The sequence below is a fragment of the Atractosteus spatula genome, chromosome 1 (genome assembly GCF_055471065.1).
Source record: "Atractosteus spatula isolate fAtrSpa1 chromosome 1, fAtrSpa1.hap1, whole genome shotgun sequence".
NCBI classification, from domain to species: Eukaryota; Metazoa; Chordata; class Actinopteri; order Semionotiformes; family Lepisosteidae; genus Atractosteus; species Atractosteus spatula.
Genome location: NC_142706.1, coordinates 72,352,371 through 72,370,334, shown reverse-complemented (window position 1 = coordinate 72,370,334; position 17,964 = coordinate 72,352,371). Strand labels below are relative to the sequence as shown.

Here is a 17,964-nt window from a genome sequence, read left to right as displayed (position 1 = left end):
TCCGTGCTCACTTTCCCAGTCTGGGAGTGATAGATGAGAGTGATAGATGGCCTGTCTCTCAATAATGCTCCATATATCTGTATGTAAATGTATTATGATGTCTCTATATTGTAAATACCTGTAGATCTTATATTGATTATATATGATTTGGCAACACTGATTTGGTCATTGGTCATGCCAATAAAACTTCTTGAATTGAATTGAGGGCAGGTGACTGTGTGTTGACTGGGGAACCATTAACCTGCATCTAATCAACGTGTATTGTCCTACTGACATAGGAGGAAGGGTGGAGCTACTCAAGGCACTCAATTCAATTCAATTCAATTCAAGGTGCTTTATTAGCATGACCGATGGGTACAATCAGTGTTGCCAAAGCAAATGAAAGTAATGATATTTACATGAAACAAAACAAAAATAGAAGTAAAATAAAATCTACAGACATATTACAGACATTTACAACAAAGACATATTATACAATATTGACATATTCTGTAGGCGGCTGGAGCATTATTGGGAGACAGACTCACTGTTCCTCAGGCTGTGACAGGAGATCACATACTGGGCTGCCAGTTCAACTGAGTTCCCTCCTCCCTCTCCCAGTAGGATTGGGACCCGTTGTGATTCTGGCAGGTGTGGGAACTCTGGGATTAGATTTCTGAATTTCGGGAAGAATGTTTCTCTAATCCCAGAGTATCTGTCACAGTGCAGTAGGTGCACTCTCTCCCCTATTGTTATGTAGCACAGACGTGACAGTGGGAGGGGATTTTAATTGTATCTTAGAGCACACAGACAGGCAGTCTAGCTCTCCGATAAAATTGGATTCCAGCTCACTGGCCCTGCAAAACTTAGTTCAAGACTTTAAACTCTCAGACACATATAGATGTATATATCCCACAACAGCAGGATATACATGGTCAGGGAGGAATAGCAGCTCCAGAATTGACTATTGCTTTGTCTCAGCGAGAGTGAAAGTTGTTGGGGTCACTCTTCAGCCTGTCTTCTTCTCAGATCATCAGGCTTTAGGGTGTAGAGTGGAACTCCAGGGCGGGACTGTCTTTGGCCCAGGCCTCTGGAAACTCAACACAAAGCTGCTAGAGAACGAGGGGGTAGTATCCCGCTACAAGGAGAAACTATCACAGTGGCTGTCCTTGCAGTGTCTGTACGGGTCAGTAGGAGAGTGGTGGGAGGAGGTGAAGGTGAGGACAAAGGCCTTTTTCATGGCTGAGGGAAGGAAGGCTGCTGCCAGACGGAGAGGAGTGCTAGCCAGGAAACGGAGGCAGCTGCAGCGTCTCTACACGATGCTGCACAGTGGCTTCGATGTGCTCGAGGATATCACCCTTTTAAAAAAGGACATCCGGATCATAGCCGAAGAAAGTAGTCGAGGAGTGCTGTTAAGAAGCAGAGTGCAGTTCTTGGAAGAAAATGAGAAGTGTACTCGCTTCTTTTTCAGGAAAGTGGTAGGCTCCAAGTCTGTCATGGAAAGTGTAGTTGATGAGGAGGGACGAGAGAGAACAGAGCCGAGTGCTATCCTCTCCTGCACCGAGGCCTTCTACTCAAGACTGTACAGCTCTACAGAGGTAAAGGATGAAGAAATTCATTTTTTCACCTCAAAGCTAGAAAACGTTTTGAGTGAAGAAGATAGGGAAGTACTTGAGAGGGATTTGATAGTAGAAGAGCTGAGACAGGCTATGGAGAGCTTACAGAAGGGGAAAACTCCGGGTGCTGACGGGCTCCCTAAAGAATTTTATTGCACCTTTTGGGATCTGCTTCAGGATCCGCTACTGCTCCTATTCGAGGAAAGACAGAATTGCTGCCTGACTCCTTAAGAGAAGGCACTATCTCTCTCTTGTTTAAGAAAGGAGCAAAGAATGACATAAAGAACTGGAGACCCCTCAGCCTGTTAGGCGTGGACACTAAGATCCTGTCCAAAGCCCTTTTCCTGCGCCTACAAAATGTAGTGGCCTCACTGGTAGGGAAAGAACAGACTTGTGGGATAGCAGGACGCCTGATGAGCGACAACCTGGCCTTGTTGAGGGATGTCTGTCTGTACTCGGAGGATCGCTCCCTCCCTCTGTGCATTTTAGGTGTAGACCTAGAAAAGGCCTTTGACCGCCTAAACCGGCAGTACTTGACATCGGTACTTGAGCACATGAAGTTTGGCCCCATCATGAGAAAGTGGATTAACCTGCTGTACACAGGTAGCAACAGCAGAGTAATGGTTAATGGCAATAGATCACGCCCCTTTGAAGTCTGTTCAGGGGTGAGGCAGGGCTGCCCATTATCCCCCTTGTTATTCGTTTTGGCTATGGAGCCCTTAGCCTGTGCCTTGCGCCAGGATCAGGCCATTAATGGGATACCAGTGCCTGGAAGTGGGGGAGGAGAGGTAAAGACATCTCTATACATGGATGACGTCACCCTGCTCCTCTCTGACAATGCCTCAATTAGCAGAGCTCTGCAGTGCTGTGATCGTTTCTCTTTGGCTTCCTCTGCAAAAATTAACAAATCTAAGAGTGAGATTTTTTATCAGAACTGGAGGGAGCCAAAAGAAGGACATGATCTCAGGCTGCAAGAGAAGAGAATTAAGGTCCTGGGGGTGTATTTTGGAGAAGAGATGGGAACAGTAAATTGGCAGAACAAATTGCCAATCTTAAACAAAAAACTGATGCAATGGAAGGACCGAGACCTCACCATGACAGGGAAGGTGCTGGTCATCAAAGCTGAGCTCTTGCCTGTCTTGAATTTTCTGGCTTCTACCTTCCCAATCCCACACCGTGTTGCGGCGGGGCTGAGGAGATTGATGTTTCAATTTCTATGGGGTGGGAAGCAGGAAAGACTCAGAAGGGAAATAATGTACAGGCCGCTACCCTCAGGGGGGAAGTCTGTCCCAGATATTGCTACGAAGCTGCTGTGCATTTTCCTGGCCTCTGTGCTGAGAGGCTTTGCAACAGCACCTGCAGCGCGTACCTGGACTTATTTTTCCAGGCTCTGGATAGGTAGGGAGGTGTTCAGAGTGTGGGGTGTCAGACCCAAGCTGGATGTCCCACTCTCTGACACATGCCCTGCAATTTATGGGACAGTTAAAAGTTTTCTAAGATCTCACCCAATTGGCCATATTCCCCTCCGAGATGTCAGCGTCCAAAAACTGGAAGATTTCGTTGCACCCCAGAACAATAGGCAGACCCCTGTGGGCATTTTAACATCAGCCCAAACAAGGAAGGTGTGGAAACACACATCCTCTAAGTTTCTGTGCAACATTCACAGAGATTTAGCCTGGAGTGTCGTCCACCAGTGCTTACCGGTACGAACTTTCTTGTACCGTAGGGGCCTCACCCCCAGCCCTCGCTGCGTTAGGGTGGGCTGCGGCGAGGAGGAGAATGTGACCCATCTCCTGTGGTCCTGCTTTTTTGCTAAGGCCTTCTGGGCACAGTTTGAAAATTGGTTGCAAGCTCTCTCGCCCCAATTTACCCTGACCGCTGCTTTCGTCATATACGGCATCTCTCCTGTCAAACTTCCTCCTGACGTGTTTGACAGGATCTGGGCCATGGTGAACAGTGGGAAAGACGCCCTGTGGAGAGTGAGGAACATGGGGCTGTTCAAAGGCATCGAGGTCCCAGTCAAGGCAGCAGGTAGCCTGGCCCTGTTCATCACCCGAGAGAACTATTACCTCAGAGATCTGTGGAGAGAAGGGAGGGAGGAAGCAGAAAATCTGTGGGAAATAGAGAGCATAGGTCAATATCTCAAGAAACTGTGAAAAACATTATCATGTTTAAGTAAAGAATGTGATTTGCACCAGAAAAAAAGAAATTGTTGCTATGTAACTGGTACCGTGTCAAAATGTAATGAGATGTGATCATATATACTGTTTTAAGTATGTATATTAATGTAAAGCGTTCTAAATTGTGATGTCCTGTACTTTTTTGTGAAAAGAAAATAAAGTTCTTAAAAATTGAAATTGAATTGGTTCACCCAGGGCGAGGCTCGGCCATTGCACTCCGGCTGTGCTGACCCCTGCGAATTCCCCAAATGTGGGAATCTCGACTGCATAATTTCTGGTAGTGGGGGACTGCGTTCGCGCTCTCCCCTGATGTGCTTGGTCCAATAACAGATGCGGCTTTGCTGTGTGCTGTGTGCTGTGGAGCTGTGCTGGGCTTCCGCGCTCGGCAGCCCCCCCCCCCGTGAGCAGCACAACATGCTGGTGAAACCGCTTCATAGAGGGGGGTTATTAGAAAGACGCCCTGGGGTTTTTCACGAGCACTGGCAGACGACATGGTACTCGTGTTAGTGCCCGTTACAGACATACGCTATGCTTTCTTGTTCTTAACTCGGTTTTTCCCTTTTTTTCTGCTCACTCTGAATCCATCCCTGCTCATTTTGTTCGAGAATCTGTGCTCTGTTGGATACAAAGGGCCTTGGGTGGCTTTGAAGAATGCATTCGTCTTCTTCTAGACCAGTGGCTTCTAGAGTAGCGAATAGTCCTTACCCAGCAGAGCGCACTGTAATAAAAATACACAAGGAATCCCTGAGAAGTAGAAATGAATGATCCTACAGACATGTTCTGAATATTTGCCCCCTTCTTCTCTTTCTCTATCACTTTGTTTCTAGATTTCCTTTTCTGCCTTTTGAAGCACGGTATGCATGCTACAGCGGAAGGTGACCGAATCTGTCCTCGGACCAGGTAACATGGGGTTCACATAGTGCTGTTAATGTTGTTTTGACGGCGGCATGATTCACCCACTCAAACCCACATTGATTCAGATGTTTTAATGGTCCTGCATTTTATCCTCGGGACTCGCGATCCCCTCGTACTCAGTTTCTGTTGTGCTGACTGGACCTCTCGGGACACAGCCGTATGGAAAGCCTTCAGCTTTTCTGTTTGGCTGTAGCTGTTGTAGAGGCGGTTCAACTGGCTCTCACCCCCTAAGCCTCAACTTAGTAGCAGAGACTACTACCCAGCATGAGGGTTTCACAGCTACTGCAGCACAAGCCCTACAAAATACAATCTTTCTTCTGGTTATACACGTTAAATGTTCACCTCGTGATAAGGTACTTAATTTGTGATCTTTCAGCTTGTCTGACCTTGGTGGTCTGACTGATTCTTGCTTTCTCCCGCTCTCTGTCCAGGTACAGTAATCCTTTATTGTTTTTCTCACACTCCATCAGTTTGACTTTGGAGTTCAGTCTATTGCACGTGTGTGTACCAGTTTGTAGTGCAATGTCACCTGACTACCTTATGTCCTGCACTCATAATATATATATAGAGAGAGAGAGAGAGAGAGAAATACTGTAAATCTTAAGAACAAAATCCAACACCAAAAGCTCTCCATGAGTCATTATACCCCAGCATTGAAACTGAGTTCTTGCCAGCATGCAACACATCGCTAATCCAACCAGAAGACCAAGGTGTGAGGTCGACACATTGACTGTCACTTGCTATTGACTGACCTTCAATTGCAGATTTAGAGGCAGCTTCGATATTCGTTTTACAAACGTGTTTTTTTTCTAATACGAATCACATGCATGCCATTAAAAGAGCCATCTTTAGAGATCAGGATATTGATCATTTTTCTTGAGCATCTGAAGGGATGTGAGGGAGCTTCTCTTTCTGAACTGGCATGCCTAGAAAGTGGATGACCGTCGCGATACCGTTTGCCACTCAGCGTTGCCGAAGGAAACAAAAGTGGGAAGATTGAAATGTTTGGTATTTTCGGGAAATAAATGTCCATACTCGAGTTCTTCCTCCCAAAGCCTACGGCACCAACGGCGACCCCTGCTGGCCGAGAGAGCAAAAGCTTACAGCACCTGGTATTCCCAGGCGGTCTCCCATCCAAGTACTAACCAGGCCCGACCCTGCTTAGCTTCCGAGATCAGACGAGATCGGGCGTGTTCAGGGTGGTGTGGCCGTAAGCGAAAGCCGGGGCGCCGGACTCGCTACTTGAAGCTGTGTGGCGGGGGCGCCGTGCCCCCTGGGCGGGACTGAGGGATCGTTCATGTGCGATTCTTTGGAAAGGAGCCGCTTTCGAACTCAGTGCGTGCCTGGATGTTGGCGAATGTGCTCCCTTCAGTTGGCTTGCCCTGCTCTTGTCCCGCACTGGAGCAGGACAAACAAACTGCACGGAGGAGCACAAGGCAAGTGTTCACAAGACAGAAACCTCCAGTGCACAGCACTCTGAAAACATTTCTGGGCTGTCGCGTTTTATTTCGGCACATAAAGCGCACCGGCCCTACACGTCGGCCAGACGCGCGGCGCCTCCGCCCTCTTGTGGCCTTGCGGCGTCAGAGCAAGAGGCTCCTTCTCGCTGCCTTTCCGCTGTCCCGGCGGCCGGCGAGGAGGAAGCGCCGGGACGCTGTGCTGCAGAGCCCCGAGAGGGAACCTGGAGCGCACACTTTGTGGGGGGCGGGGGGCCGCGTTCGCGCCCTGCCCCGGTCTCTTGCGCGAGCACTAAATCTCACGGCGCCAGCCAGCGGCCAGGAGACAAGTACAATATCACGGGACAGGGGGCCTCATCATTGATTGTTACAGGTGAGACGGGGATTAGGAGGAGAGCCCGACTGATGGGTAACACCCCCGTGACTCTTTCCTGAGAGACGCCCTGGGATTTGGAATGGCCAAGGAGGGTCAGGACACCTCGGTTTTACGCCTCCCCCGAAGGACGGCGCCTGTTTGTGCAGCAGAGTGTCGCCATGAGGATGCTGGGGCATAAGAGAGCCACACAGCCCGCAGGGTGAGCGCTCCCTACTGGTCCCAGTCACCCCTCTCGCAGGAGCAGGAGCAGCAGCAGCAGCAACCTGAGCTTTCCCGGGGGGAATCTCCCATCCGGGTGCCGGCCGGGCTCACACCTGCTGGGCTGCCGTGGGTGAGCCCAGTCGAGAGTCGCAGGGTGAGACCTAGTCACTGGGGATTACTCGGCTCTCAGCACTTGAAAAGACCGACGGAGGACTCGTTCCCGCCGGAGCTGAATGTGCCTGCGAGTGTCGTGTCGTCTTCTTCCCCCGCCCCGCTGTGCTTGCTGTATTGTCTTTGAAGCCGGCCCCCGAGACGAGGCGGGCTGTTCCTGTGCCCCAATTAACACTTTACAGGTGCCATTCCCCGGCATTGTGGCCATTGTCGGAGGTCACACGCGATAAGATGAGGTGGAGGAGAGCGGGGCGTGCCCAGCGCCAGACATTGAAGGAAGGGGGCTGTGCGAGGTGAGGTGAGGCGCGACACGCCGGAGCCCCGACGCTGCTAATGCGGAGCACTTGTTGAACTGGCATTGAAAGGACGTGTGCGCACGGAGCGAGCCTTCCCTGCGGCGGAGCGTGGAAACTTTCTCCCCCCGCTGCAGGAGTTGTGTGCGGTGCGGTGCAGCGGTGCCGAGGGAAAAGCACGGAAGGCAGCAGGCTCTGGAGAGCAGGTAAGAGACGGAGCCTTGGGGGCAGGCGAGCAGGCGCGTTTTTCGGAAATTGCTGAAGAGGCTCCGGTGTTTGTTCGGTGTGTGGCAGGCGCACGTCGCGAGCTTGCGTAGCGATCTGCCGGTCTGGTGATATGTAAATGAGGCCGAATTGCATCCCGGGACATGCTGCGATGGCGAAATGGCGACTGCAGATGTGTAGGAAACGGCGCGCTCGTTTTCTCGTTTTGCCCACACTTTTGAGTGTTGGTGTGGCGTGTGAGTGTGCGAAAGAGTGGGCCCAGCAGGAGGCGGTGGCGTGCAGGGCGAGGAGCTGGCCTAGGCTGCGAGTGCTGTGCTGTGGGTGCGGGCCGCTTGCAGGGGCCTGTACAACTCATACTTACCTGGCAGGAGAGATACCTTGATCAAGAAGGAGGTTCACCCAGGGCGAGGCTCGGCCATTGCACTCCGGCTGTGCTGACCCCTGCGAATTCCCCAAATGTGGGAATCTCAACTGCATAATTTCTGGTAGTGGGGGACTGCGTTCGCGCTCTCCCCTGATGTGCTTGGTCCAATAACAGATGCGGCTTTGCTGTGTGCTGTGTGCTGGGGAGCTGTGCTGGGCTTCCGCGCTCGGCAGCCCCCCCCCCGTGAGCAGCACAACATGCTGGTGAAACCGCTTCATAGAGGGGGGTTATTAGAAAGACGCCCTGGGGTTTTTCACGAGCACTGGCAGACGACATGGTACTCGTGTTAGTGCCCGTTACAGACATACGCTATGCTTTCTTGTTCTTAACTCGGTTTTTCCCTTTTTTTCTGCTCACTCTGAATCCATCCCTGCTCATTTTGTTCGAGAATCTGTGCTCTGTTGGATACAAAGGGCCTTGGGTGGCTTTGAAGAATGCATTCGTCTTCTTCTAGACCAGTGGCTTCTAGAGTAGCGAATAGTCCTTACCCAGCAGAGCGCACTGTAATAAAAATACACAAGGAATCCCTGAGAAGTAGAAATGAATGATCCTACAGACATGTTCTGAATATTTGCCCCCTTCTTCTCTTTCTCTATCACTTTGTTTCTAGATTTCCTTTTCTGCCTTTTGAAGCACGGTATGCATGCTACAGCGGAAGGTGACCGAATCTGTCCTCGGACCAGGTAACATGGGGTTCACATAGTGCTGTTAATGTTGTTTTGACGGCGGCATGATTCACCCACTCAAACCCACATTGATTCAGATGTTTTAATGGTCCTGCATTTTATCCTCGGGTCTCGCGATCCCCTCGTACTCAGTTTCTGTTGTGCTGACTGGACCTCTCGGGACACAGCCGTATGGAAAGCCTTCAGCTTTTCTGTTTGGCTGTAGCTGTTGTAGAGGCGGTTCAACTGGCTCTCACCCCCTAAGCCTCAACTTAGTAGCAGAGACTACTACCCAGCATGAGGGTTTCACAGCTACTGCAGCACAAGCCCTACAAAATACAATCTTTCTTCTGGTTATACACGTTAAATGTTCACCTCGTGATAAGGTACTTAATTTGTGATCTTTCAGCTTGTCTGACCTTGGTGGTCTGACTGATTCTTGCTTTCTCCCGCTCTCTGTCCAGGTACAGTAATCCTTTATTGTTTTTCTCACACTCCATCAGTTTGACTTTGGAGTTCAGTCTATTGCACGTGTGTGTACCAGTTTGTAGTGCAATGTCACCTGACTACCTTATGTCCTGCACTCATAATATATATATATAGAGAGAGAGAGAGAAATACTGTAAATCTTAAGAACAAAATCCAACACCAAAAGCTCTCCATGAGTCATTATACCCCAGCATTGAAACTGAGTTCTTGCCAGCATGCAACACATCGCTAATCCAACCAGAAGACCAAGGTGTGAGGTCGACACATTGACTGTCACTTGCTATTGACTGACCTTCAATTGCAGATTTAGAGGCAGCTTCGATATTCGTTTTACAAACGTGTTTTTTTTCTAATACGAATCACATGCATGCCATTAAAAGAGCCATCTTTAGAGATCAGGATATTGATCATTTTTCTTGAGCATCTGAAGGGATGTGAGGGAGCTTCTCTTTCTGAACTGGCATGCCTAGAAAGTGGATGACCGTCGCGATACCGTTTGCCACTCAGCGTTGCCGAAGGAAACAAAAGTGGGAAGATTGAAATGTTTGGTATTTTCGGGAAATAAATGTCCATACTCGAGTTCTTCCTCCCAAAGCCTACGGCACCAACGGCGACCCCTGCTGGCCGAGAGAGCAAAAGCTTACAGCACCTGGTATTCCCAGGCGGTCTCCCATCCAAGTACTAACCAGGCCCGACCCTGCTTAGCTTCCGAGATCAGACGAGATCGGGCGTGTTCAGGGTGGTGTGGCCGTAAGCGAAAGCCGGGGCGCCGGACTCGCTACTTGAAGCTGTGTGGCGGGGGCGCCGTGCCCCCTGGGCGGGACTGAGGGATCGTTCATGTGCGATTCTTTGGAAAGGAGCCGCTTTCGAACTCAGTGCGTGCCTGGATGTTGGCGAATGTGCTCCCTTCAGTTGGCTTGCCCTGCTCTTGTCCCGCACTGGAGCAGGACAAACAAACTGCACGGAGGAGCACAAGGCAAGTCTTCACAAGACAGAAACCTCCAGTGCACAGCACTCTGAAAACATTTCGGGGCTGTCGCGTTTTATTTCGGCACATAAAGCGCACCGGCCCTACACGTCGGCCAGACGCGCGGCGCCTCCGCCCTCTTGTGGCCTTGCGGCGTCAGAGCAAGAGGCTCCTTCTCGCTGCCTTTCCGCTGTCCCGGCGGCCGGCGAGGAGGAAGCGCCGGGACGCTGTGCTGCAGAGCCCCGAGAGGGAACCTGGAGCGCACACTTTGTGGGGGGCGGGGGGCCGCGTTCGCGCCCTGCCCCGGTCTCTTGCGCGAGCACTAAATCTCACGGCGCCAGCCAGCGGCCAGGAGACAAGTACAATATCACGGGACAGGGGGCCTCATCATTGATTGTTACAGGTGAGACGGGGATTAGGAGGAGAGCCCGACTGATGGGTAACACCCCCGTGACTCTTTCCTGAGAGACGCCCTGGGATTTGGAATGGCCAAGGAGGGTCAGGACACCTCGGTTTTACGCCTCCCCCGAAGGACGGCGCCTGTTTGTGCAGCAGAGTGTCGCCATGAGGATGCTGGGGCATAAGAGAGCCACACAGCCCGCAGGGTGAGCGCTCCCTACTGGTCCCAGTCACCCCTCTCGCAGGAGCAGGAGCAGCAGCAGCAGCAACCTGAGCTTTCCCGGGGGGAATCTCCCATCCGGGTGCCGGCCGGGCTCACACCTGCTGGGCTGCCGTGGGTGAGCCCAGTCGAGAGTCGCAGGGTGAGACCTAGTCACTGGGGATTACTCGGCTCTCAGCACTTGAAAAGACCGACGGAGGACTCGTTCCCGCCGGAGCTGAATGTGCCTGCGAGTGTCGTGTCGTCTTCTTCCCCCGCCCCGCTGTGCTTGCTGTATTGTCTTTGAAGCCGGCCCCCGAGACGAGGCGGGCTGTTCCTGTGCCCCAATTAACACTTTACAGGTGCCATTCCCCGGCATTGTGGCCATTGTCGGAGGTCACACGCGATAAGATGAGGTGGAGGAGAGCGGGGCGTGCCCAGCGCCAGACATTGAAGGAAGGGGGCTGTGCGAGGTGAGGTGAGGCGCGACACGCCGGAGCCCCGACGCTGCTAATGCGGAGCACTTGTTGAACTGGCATTGAAAGGACGTGTGCGCACGGAGCGAGCCTTCCCTGCGGCGGAGCGTGGAAACTTTCTCCCCCCGCTGCAGGAGTTGTGTGCGGTGCGGTGCAGCGGTGCCGAGGGAAAAGCACGGAAGGCAGCAGGCTCTGGAGAGCAGGTAAGAGACGGAGCCTTGGGGGCAGGCGAGCAGGCGCGTTTTTCGGAAATTGCTGAAGAGGCTCCGGTGTTTGTTCGGTGTGTGGCAGGCGCACGTCGCGAGCTTGCGTAGCGATCTGCCGGTCTGGTGATATGTAAATGAGGCCGAATTGCATCCCGGGACATGCTGCGATGGCGAAATGGCGACTGCAGATGTGTAGGAAACGGCGCGCTCGTTTTCTCGTTTTGCCCACACTTTTGAGTGTTGGTGTGGCGTGTGAGTGTGCGAAAGAGTGGGCCCAGCAGGAGGCGGTGGCGTGCAGGGCGAGGAGCTGGCCTAGGCTGCGAGTGCTGTGCTGTGGGTGCGGGCCGCTTGCAGGGGCCTGTACAACTCATACTTACCTGGCAGGAGAGATACCTTGATCAAGAAGGAGGTTCACCCAGGGCGAGGCTCGGCCATTGCACTCCGGCTGTGCTGACCCCTGCGAATTCCCCAAATGTGGGAATCTCAACTGCATAATTTCTGGTAGTGGGGGACTGCGTTCGCGCTCTCCCCTGATGTGCTTGGTCCAATAACAGATGCGGCTTTGCTGTGTGCTGTGTGCTGGGGAGCTGTGCTGGGCTTCCGCGCTCGGCAGCCCCCCCCCCGTGAGCAGCACAACATGCTGGTGAAACCGCTTCATAGAGGGGGGTTATTAGAAAGACGCCCTGGGGTTTTTCACGAGCACTGGCAGACGACATGGTACTCGTGTTAGTGCCCGTTACAGACATACGCTATGCTTTCTTGTTCTTAACTCGGTTTTTCCCTTTTTTTCTGCTCACTCTGAATCCATCCCTGCTCATTTTGTTCGAGAATCTGTGCTCTGTTGGATACAAAGGGCCTTGGGTGGCTTTGAAGAATGCATTCGTCTTCTTCTAGACCAGTGGCTTCTAGAGTAGCGAATAGTCCTTACCCAGCAGAGCGCACTGTAATAAAAATACACAAGGAATCCCTGAGAAGTAGAAATGAATGATCCTACAGACATGTTCTGAATATTTGCCCCCTTCTTCTCTTTCTCTATCACTTTGTTTCTAGATTTCCTTTTCTGCCTTTTGAAGCACGGTATGCATGCTACAGCGGAAGGTGACCGAATCTGTCCTCGGACCAGGTAACATGGGGTTCACATAGTGCTGTTAATGTTGTTTTGACGGCGGCATGATTCACCCACTCAAACCCACATTGATTCAGATGTTTTAATGGTCCTGCATTTTATCCTCGGGTCTCGCGATCCCCTCGTACTCAGTTTCTGTTGTGCTGACTGGACCTCTCGGGACACAGCCGTATGGAAAGCCTTCAGCTTTTCTGTTTGGCTGTAGCTGTTGTAGAGGCGGTTCAACTGGCTCTCACCCCCTAAGCCTCAACTTAGTAGCAGAGACTACTACCCAGCATGAGGGTTTCACAGCTACTGCAGCACAAGCCCTACAAAATACAATCTTTCTTCTGGTTATACACGTTAAATGTTCACCTCGTGATAAGGTACTTAATTTGTGATCTTTCAGCTTGTCTGACCTTGGTGGTCTGACTGATTCTTGCTTTCTCCCGCTCTCTGTCCAGGTACAGTAATCCTTTATTGTTTTTCTCACACTCCATCAGTTTGACTTTGGAGTTCAGTCTATTGCACGTGTGTGTACCAGTTTGTAGTGCAATGTCACCTGACTACCTTATGTCCTGCACTCATAATATATATATATAGAGAGAGAGAGAGAAATACTGTAAATCTTAAGAACAAAATCCAACACCAAAAGCTCTCCATGAGTCATTATACCCCAGCATTGAAACTGAGTTCTTGCCAGCATGCAACACATCGCTAATCCAACCAGAAGACCAAGGTGTGAGGTCGACACATTGACTGTCACTTGCTATTGACTGACCTTCAATTGCAGATTTAGAGGCAGCTTCGATATTCGTTTTACAAACGTGTTTTTTTTCTAATACGAATCACATGCATGCCATTAAAAGAGCCATCTTTAGAGATCAGGATATTGATCATTTTTCTTGAGCATCTGAAGGGATGTGAGGGAGCTTCTCTTTCTGAACTGGCATGCCTAGAAAGTGGATGACCGTCGCGATACCGTTTGCCACTCAGCGTTGCCGAAGGAAACAAAAGTGGGAAGATTGAAATGTTTGGTATTTTCGGGAAATAAATGTCCATACTCGAGTTCTTCCTCCCAAAGCCTACGGCACCAACGGCGACCCCTGCTGGCCGAGAGAGCAAAAGCTTACAGCACCTGGTATTCCCAGGCGGTCTCCCATCCAAGTACTAACCAGGCCCGACCCTGCTTAGCTTCCGAGATCAGACGAGATCGGGCGTGTTCAGGGTGGTGTGGCCGTAAGCGAAAGCCGGGGCGCCGGACTCGCTACTTGAAGCTGTGTGGCGGGGGCGCCGTGCCCCCTGGGCGGGACTGAGGGATCGTTCATGTGCGATTCTTTGGAAAGGAGCCGCTTTCGAACTCAGTGCGTGCCTGGATGTTGGCGAATGTGCTCCCTTCAGTTGGCTTGCCCTGCTCTTGTCCCGCACTGGAGCAGGACAAACAAACTGCACGGAGGAGCACAAGGCAAGTCTTCACAAGACAGAAACCTCCAGTGCACAGCACTCTGAAAACATTTCGGGGCTGTCGCGTTTTATTTCGGCACATAAAGCGCACCGGCCCTACACGTCGGCCAGACGCGCGGCGCCTCCGCCCTCTTGTGGCCTTGCGGCGTCAGAGCAAGAGGCTCCTTCTCGCTGCCTTTCCGCTGTCCCGGCGGCCGGCGAGGAGGAAGCGCCGGGACGCTGTGCTGCAGAGCCCCGAGAGGGAACCTGGAGCGCACACTTTGTGGGGGGCGGGGGGCCGCGTTCGCGCCCTGCCCCGGTCTCTTGCGCGAGCACTAAATCTCACGGCGCCAGCCAGCGGCCAGGAGACAAGTACAATATCACGGGACAGGGGGCCTCATCATTGATTGTTACAGGTGAGACGGGGATTAGGAGGAGAGCCCGACTGATGGGTAACACCCCCGTGACTCTTTCTTGAGAGACGCCCTGGGATTTGGAATGGCCAAGGAGGGTCAGGACACCTCGGTTTTACGCCTCCCCCGAAGGACGGCGCCTGTTTGTGCAGCAGAGTGTCGCCATGAGGATGCTGGGGCATAAGAGAGCCACACAGCCCGCAGGGTGAGCGCTCCCTACTGGTCCCAGTCACCCCTCTCGCAGGAGCAGCAGCAGCAGCAGCAGCAGCAGCAGCAACCTGAGCTTTCCCGGGGGGAATCTCCCATCCGGGTGCCGGCCGGGCTCACACCTGCTGGGCTGCCGTGGGTGAGCCCAGTCGAGAGTCGCAGGGTGAGACCTAGTCACTGGGGATTACTCGGCTCTCAGCACTTGAAAAGACCGACGGAGGACTCGTTCCCGCCGGAGCTGAATGTGCCTGCGAGTGTCGTGTCGTCTTCTTCCCCCGCCCCGCTGTGCTTGCTGTATTGTCTTTGAAGCCGGCCCCCGAGACGAGGCGGGCTGTTCCTGTGCCCCAATTAACACTTTACAGGTGCCATTCCCCGGCATTGTGGCCATTGTCGGAGGTCACACGCGATAAGATGAGGTGGAGGAGAGCGGGGCGTGCCCAGCGCCAGACATTGAAGGAAGGGGGCTGTGCGAGGTGAGGTGAGGCGCGACACGCCGGAGCCCCGACGCTGCTAATGCGGAGCACTTGTTGAACTGGCATTGAAAGGACGTGTGCGCACGGAGCGAGCCTTCCCTGCGGCGGAGCGTGGAAACTTTCTCCCCCCGCTGCAGGAGTTGTGTGCGGTGCGGTGCAGCGGTGCCGAGGGAAAAGCACGGAAGGCAGCAGGCTCTGGAGAGCAGGTAAGAGACGGAGCCTTGGGGGCAGGCGAGCAGGCGCGTTTTTCGGAAATTGCTGAAGAGGCTCCGGTGTTTGTTCGGTGTGTGGCAGGCGCACGTCGCGAGCTTGCGTAGCGATCTGCCGGTCTGGTGATATGTAAATGAGGCCGAATTGCATCCCGGGACATGCTGCGATGGCGAAATGGCGACTGCAGATGTGTAGGAAACGGCGCGCTCGTTTTCTCGTTTTGCCCACACTTTTGAGTGTTGGTGTGGCGTGTGAGTGTGCGAAAGAGTGGGCCCAGCAGGAGGCGGTGGCGTGCAGGGCGAGGAGCTGGCCTAGGCTGCGAGTGCTGTGCTGTGGGTGCGGGCCGCTTGCAGGGGCCTGTACAACTCATACTTACCTGGCAGGGGAGATACCTTGATCAAGAAGGAGGTTCACCCAGGGCGAGGCTCGGCCATTGCACTCCGGCTGTGCTGACCCCTGCGAATTCCCCAAATGTGGGAATCTCGACTGCATAATTTCTGGTAGTGGGGGACTGCGTTCGCGCTCTCCCCTGATGTGCTTGGTCCAATAACAGATGCGGCTTTGCTGTGTGCTGTGTGCTGGGGAGCTGTGCTGGGCTTCCGCGCTCGGCAGCCCCCCCCCCGTGAGCAGCACAACATGCTGGTGAAACCGCTTCATAGAGGGGGGTTATTAGAAAGACGCCCTGGGGTTTTTCACGAGCACTGGCAGACGACATGGTACTCGTGTTAGTGCCCGTTACAGACATACGCTATGCTTTCTTGTTCTTAACTCGGTTTTTCCCTTTTTTTCTGCTCACTCTGAATCCATCCCTGCTCATTTTGTTCGAGAATCTGTGCTCTGTTGGATACAAAGGGCCTTGGGTGGCTTTGAAGAATGCATTCGTCTTCTTCTAGACCAGTGGCTTCTAGAGTAGCGAATAGTCCTTACCCAGCAGAGCGCACTGTAATAAAAATACACAAGGAATCCCTGAGAAGTAGAAATGAATGATCCTACAGACATGTTCTGAATATTTGCCCCCTTCTTCTCTTTCTCTATCACTTTGTTTCTAGATTTCCTTTTCTGCCTTTTGAAGCACGGTATGCATGCTACAGCGGAAGGTGACCGAATCTGTCCTCGGACCAGGTAACATGGGGTTCACATAGTGCTGTTAATGTTGTTTTGACGGCGGCATGATTCACCCACTCAAACCCACATTGATTCAGATGTTTTAATGGTCCTGCATTTTATCCTCGGGTCTCGCGATCCCCTCGTACTCAGTTTCTGTTGTGCTGACTGGACCTCTCGGGACACAGCCGTATGGAAAGCCTTCAGCTTTTCTGTTTGGCTGTAGCTGTTGTAGAGGCGGTTCAACTGGCTCTCACCCCCTAAGCCTCAACTTAGTAGCAGAGACTACTACCCAGCATGAGGGTTTCACAGCTACTGCAGCACAAGCCCTACAAAATACAATCTTTCTTCTGGTTATACACGTTAAATGTTCACCTCGTGATAAGGTACTTAATTTGTGATCTTTCAGCTTGTCTGACCTTGGTGGTCTGACTGATTCTTGCTTTCTCCCGCTCTCTGTCCAGGTACAGTAATCCTTTATTGTTTTTCTCACACTCCATCAGTTTGACTTTGGAGTTCAGTCTATTGCACGTGTGTGTACCAGTTTGTAGTGCAATGTCACCTGACTACCTTATGTCCTGCACTCATAATATATATATATAGAGAGAGAGAGAGAGAGAGAGAAATACTGTAAATCTTAAGAACAAAATCCAACACCAAAAGCTCTCCATGAGTCATTATACCCCAGCATTGAAACTGAGTTCTTGCCAGCATGCAACACATCGCTAATCCAACCAGAAGACCAAGGTGTGAGGTCGACACATTGACTGTCACTTGCTATTGACTGACCTTCAATTGCAGATTTAGAGGCAGCTTCGATATTCGTTTTACAAACGTGTTTTTTTTCTAATACGAATCACATGCATGCCATTAAAAGAGCCATCTTTAGAGATCAGGATATTGATCATTTTTCTTGAGCATCTGAAGGGATGTGAGGGAGCTTCTCTTTCTGAACTGGCATGCCTAGAAAGTGGATGACCGTCGCGATACCGTTTGCCACTCAGCGTTGCCGAAGGAAACAAAAGTGGGAAGATTGAAATGTTTGGTATTTTCGGGAAATAAATGTCCATACTCGAGTTCTTCCTCCCAAAGCCTACGGCACCAACGGCGACCCCTGCTGGCCGAGAGAGCAAAAGCTTACAGCACCTGGTATTCCCAGGCGGTCTCCCATCCAAGTACTAACCAGGCCCGACCCTGCTTAGCTTCCGAGATCAGACGAGATCGGGCGTGTTCAGGGTGGTGTGGCCGTAAGCGAAAGCCGGGGCGCCGGACTCGCTACTTGAAGCTGTGTGGCGGGGGCGCCGTGCCCCCTGGGCGGGACTGAGGGATCGTTCATGTGCGATTCTTTGGAAAGGAGCCGCTTTCGAACTCAGTGCGTGCCTGGATGTTGGCGAATGTGCTCCCTTCAGTTGGCTTGCCCTGCTCTTGTCCCGCACTGGAGCAGGACAAACAAACTGCACGGAGGAGCACAAGGCAAGTCTTCACAAGACAGAAACCTCCAGTGCACAGCACTCTGAAAACATTTCGGGGCTGTCGCGTTTTATTTCGGCACATAAAGCGCACCGGCCCTACACGTCGGCCAGACGCGCGGCGCCTCCGCCCTCTTGTGGCCTTGCGGCGTCAGAGCAAGAGGCTCCTTCTCGCTGCCTTTCCGCTGTCCCGGCAGCCGGCGAGGAGGAAGCGCCGGGACGCTGTGCTGCAGAGCCCCGAGAGGGAACCTGGAGCGCACACTTTGTGGGGGGCGGGGGGCCGCGTTCGCGCCCTGCCCCGG

General features: G+C 52.4%; 7 non-coding genes and 1 pseudogene across 7 annotated transcripts; 4 read left to right on the top strand and 4 right to left on the bottom strand.

Moving 5' to 3' along the window:
• The first annotated feature begins 3,943 nt into the window (after positions 1 to 3,943).
• Positions 3,944 to 4,084, top strand: LOC148841757 (U1 spliceosomal RNA; annotated as a pseudogene).
• A 1,703-nt stretch (positions 4,085 to 5,787) lies between these two features.
• Positions 5,788 to 5,906, bottom strand: LOC148841756 (5S ribosomal RNA). The gene has a single exon (XR_016093137.1). It is a non-coding gene; the product is annotated as a 5S ribosomal RNA (ribosomal RNA).
• A 1,860-nt stretch (positions 5,907 to 7,766) lies between these two features.
• LOC148841755 (U1 spliceosomal RNA) lies at positions 7,767 to 7,930 on the top strand. Its single transcript, XR_016091682.1, has one exon. It is a non-coding gene; the product is annotated as a U1 spliceosomal RNA (small nuclear RNA).
• Positions 7,931 to 9,628: 1,698 nt separating this feature from the next.
• On the bottom strand, positions 9,629 to 9,747 carry LOC148841754 (5S ribosomal RNA). The gene has a single exon (XR_016093126.1). It is a non-coding gene; the product is annotated as a 5S ribosomal RNA (ribosomal RNA).
• Positions 9,748 to 11,607: 1,860 nt separating this feature from the next.
• Positions 11,608 to 11,771, top strand: LOC148841753 (U1 spliceosomal RNA). Its single transcript, XR_016091680.1, has one exon. It is a non-coding gene; the product is annotated as a U1 spliceosomal RNA (small nuclear RNA).
• A 1,698-nt stretch (positions 11,772 to 13,469) lies between these two features.
• Positions 13,470 to 13,588, bottom strand: LOC148841752 (5S ribosomal RNA). Its single transcript, XR_016093115.1, has one exon. It is a non-coding gene; the product is annotated as a 5S ribosomal RNA (ribosomal RNA).
• A 1,869-nt stretch (positions 13,589 to 15,457) lies between these two features.
• LOC148841751 (U1 spliceosomal RNA) lies at positions 15,458 to 15,621 on the top strand. Its single transcript, XR_016092670.1, has one exon. It is a non-coding gene; the product is annotated as a U1 spliceosomal RNA (small nuclear RNA).
• Positions 15,622 to 17,327: 1,706 nt separating this feature from the next.
• On the bottom strand, positions 17,328 to 17,446 carry LOC148841750 (5S ribosomal RNA). Its single transcript, XR_016093110.1, has one exon. It is a non-coding gene; the product is annotated as a 5S ribosomal RNA (ribosomal RNA).
• Between the last annotated feature and the right edge of the window lie 518 nt (positions 17,447 to 17,964).